Below are 4,092 nucleotides of genomic sequence, written 5' to 3'. Positions count from 1 at the left end.
ATCCTGTTGCCTTAAGGGCGCGGGTCGATTCGAGTCTGTGTCCTTCGGGGAGGGGGACAGAGCACCAGGCTTAGGACTGGGCTCCATTGGCAAATGAGATATGAGCTTTGTTTCCCAGGTATCTGGAAAAGGCAAAAATGGCAAATAAATGATATCCTGCACAGTCTAGTATGGTCTAATAGAAAAGAATAAAAAAAAACAATTCAGGAAATACACAACTTTTTAATATTAAACCTAATGGTGTTGAATGCTGCATGCTGACTCAGTAGGAGACAGATCCTAAACATAAACATTATAATAAACATTTGTTTCCCAAATAACATTCTCAATGTTCAGAATGCTTAAAGTCATGAGCTTTTTTAAAAATGTTTAACTGAAACCTGGAAATGTGCTATTTCATTTCAAAGCTTGTATTATATCTATGATATAAATGTTTTTTTATATAAAATTAACCCATTATGCAACAGGGGTTTGAGCAAAAGTCACTGTGAATAAGGGAATTTATCAATATTAATTAGCCGTTTCACTACATTATAGATAGCTGAAGGATTATGATACAGTATATCGATTTCGCTACAAATTGACAAGCATATTTGATGACACTTACCAAACAAGTTTTAAACAGCGGAGAAATAGTTCACCACGACGATAGCAATGCAATGTTTAACTGCATCTCCCTATGTGATATATCTGTATTTGGGTATATACAGATCACGTAATTCAGGGAGCACTGTTACGTCAGGTCACCAACCATTATTACGACGCTCATATGTCATAGAGCTCCTTAGGATGTTTGTATAATCTTTATCCAAATTTTCATATGGCCGCAGTTACGGCGTTTATTTCACAGTTAATGTAACAGGGTGTCATTATATTTTTCTGTCTTTATGGTGGCAGACCACTTAAATAAATCTGAGTAGGCGGTTTCTACAAGTGGGTCAGATAAAATATTAAATATACAGTAAAAGCTCACACCTATTCATACCCTTTATGTACTGTATATTGTAGCGTTTTGCAGGTTCTTTTTCAGAACTAAAGAACAGTGAAGACGCGATTAACCAAGCACTGGCTTTATTTTACAACCACACCAAAACCAAACACAGGATCTACACACACATGAGGAGACTGACGAACACGTACACACATTTAGGGTGGTAATTACCTAACAACACACTCTACTTTTACAGGACTACACAGGGCACTAGAATTACTAGGACATTATTTACACAGGTAGGGTCAGCCGCTGGTCATCGTGCTGACCCTCAGACTCTTCCCGGCTACCACTCCCAGCATGCCCAGCGGTACTACGAGCGCCTAGGGGCGCTTCCTCCTCACCACCAGGCGAGGGCGTTACACTGCCCCCACCTGAAGCGTCTGGCGTCTCGCCGACGTCGAACACCCCCCTCAGGCTGTACTCGTACTCGGCTAACTGCTGCGAAACCCTGCGCGAGCGGCCGCTGCGCCGCGGTGACGGCTGGCGATCCACGGACGCCCCACTATCGGCCGGCTCCGGCCCCGGCTGCTCCTCTGGAGCCTCCCCACACGGCTCCTCCTCCCGGGCCCGGTAGGGGGCCAGGCGGTCTCGGTGCAGGACCACCACTCTCCCCCGTGTTCGCAACCGGACACGGTAGCAGACCTCGCCCACCACCCCGAGTACCTCAGCGGGCCCCTCCCACGACGGCGCCAGCTTAGGACTGAGGCCTTTGCGGCGCTGCGGGTTGTACACCCAAACCGAGTCCCCGGGCTGGAAGGCAGGCCCCCTGCAGCGCAGGTCGTAGTACCGCTTCTGCCGGACCCCCGCCTGTGTCAGGTGGGTCCGTGCAAAGCTGTGCACCCGCTGCATCCGCTGCCGCAGGTCCCACTCGTAGTCCGGTCCAGCCGGCGGTGCCGACCCGTCTCCGGGGGGCGGGCCGAAGACCAGGTCCACCGGTGTTCGCATTTCCCGGCCCAGCATGAGCGAGGCCGGGGTGCACCCGGTGGATTCCTGGACCGCGGTCCGATACGCCCAGAGCGCAAGGGGGAGGTGGCGGTCCCAGTCCCATTGGTGCCGGGACACCAGGGTGGCCAGCTGGGTGGCGAGCGTCCGATTAAACCGCTCTACCAACCCGTCGCTCTGGGGATGCAGCGGGGTGGTCCGCGTCTTAGTAATCCCCAGGCGCTGGCACACTCTGGCGAAGACCTGGGACTCGAAGTTACGCCCCTGGTCACTGTGTAACTCCTCCGGCACCCCCAGCCTGGCAAACATCCCCTCCAGCAGTGCATCGGCCACCGTGGGGGCACTCTGGTCCGGGAGGGCGTAGGCCTCCGGCCACTTCGTAAAGTAATCCATAGCCACCAAGACGTAGCGGTTCCCGGCCTCGGTGCGCGGAAACGGGCCCAAAACGTCCACTCCCACCCGCTCCATAGGAGCCCCCACCTGGTGTTGTTGGAGGGGGGCCCGAGAGCGCTCGGGGGGACCCTTCTGCGCCACGCACACCGCACACGTTCGGCAGTACCGCTCCACGTCCCGGTGGCAAAGACCCCAATAAAAATGGCCTCGGAGACGCTGCAGGGTTTTTTTACCGCCGTAGTGCCCCACACCCGGTTGGCCGTGCACCGCTCGGAGCACCGCCCCGCGGAGCGACCGAGGCACCACCAGCTGCCACCGTACCTCGCCACTGGAGGGTACCCGCCACCCCCGGCGCAGCACCCCGTCCTTTACCTCCAAGGCCTCCCACAGGGCGCAGAGGGCCTTGACAGACTTCGGGTGCGGGGCGAGCTCCTCTCGTGTAGGCCGCACTCCTGCTGCCCTCCAGCGGAGCACCGGGCCCACGTCAGGATCAGCTGCCTGACGCTGCGCCAGGTCTGGCAGGCCCACCCCCAGCGGCCCCTCCCGGGCCGTGGCCGCGGCGCTCACCCCCGCCACGGTGCGGACAGCCTCCTCACGCTGCTCCCGCCGGGCGCAGTGATGGCAGTCCGCGGCCTCGCAGGGGCGCCGCGAGAGAGCGTCGGCATTGAGATGGCGAGACCCCGCACGGTGCACGACAGTGAAGTCGTACTCCTGCAGGATCTCTATCCATCGCGCCATCTGTCCCTCTGGCTCCTTAAAGTGGAGCAGCCAGGTGAGGGACGCATGGTCGGTCCTCAACCGGAACCGGGTCCCGAACAGGTACGGCCTGAAATGGTGGACCGCCGCCATCACCGCCAGCAGCTCGCGACGGGTCACGCAGTAGTTCCGCTCAGGCCTAGTCAGAGCCCGACTATAGTAGGCCACTACGCGCTCCCCATCCGGCCCCTCCTGCGCCAACACCGCCCCCACCCCCGAGTCACTCGCGTCGGTGTCGAGAATATACGGCAACCGCGGGTCGGGGTAGGCCAGCACGGGGGCCCCCACCAGAGCTTCGCGCAACCGGCCAAAGGCAGTCTCACAGCCCGAGTCCCAGTCAAAACGGCGGCCCTTGTCGGTGAGGCGGTGCAGCGGGGCGGCGATGCTGGCAAAGTCCCGGACGAACCTCCGATAGTACGAGGCCAACCCCAGAAAGCTGCGGAGCTCCGCGACGGTGCGTGGAGTCGGCCAGCCCCTCACTGCGGCGACCTTACCTGGGTCCGTAGCCACCCCTCGCGGTCCAACAACATGTCCCAGGAAGGTCACCTCCCGCCGCAGGAGCTCGCACTTGCGGGGGTTGAGCCTCAGGCCAGCACGGCGGATGCAGGCCAGCACCGCCTGGAGGTTCGTCAAGGCCTGGTCGAAACTCCGTGCATGAACCAGCAGATCGTCCAGATATAACACGCACTGGTTCCGCGGGACCGATGCCAGCACCCTCTCCATCAGCCTCTCGAACGTCGCCGGGGCATTGCACAGGCCAAAAGGCATGACAGTAAACTGCCAGAGGCCCTGGCCGATGGAAAAGGCCGTCTTCGGGCGAGCATCGGGAGCAAGCGGTACCTGCCAGTAGCCGCAGCGGAGGTCCAGGGAGCTGAACCAGGTCGACCCGGTGATGTAGTCCAGGGCGTCATCTATCCTCGGCAGGGGGTAGGAATCTTTCCGGGTGACCTCATTCAGCTTGCGGTAGTTGACGCAGAACCTCCACGAGCCGTCTTTTTTTTTAACCA

The sequence above is a fragment of the Lepisosteus oculatus genome, unplaced genomic scaffold (assembly GCF_040954835.1).
Source record: "Lepisosteus oculatus isolate fLepOcu1 unplaced genomic scaffold, fLepOcu1.hap2 HAP2_SCAFFOLD_57, whole genome shotgun sequence".
NCBI classification, from domain to species: Eukaryota; Metazoa; Chordata; class Actinopteri; order Semionotiformes; family Lepisosteidae; genus Lepisosteus; species Lepisosteus oculatus.
Note: the sequence above shows the minus strand (reverse complement) of the source record.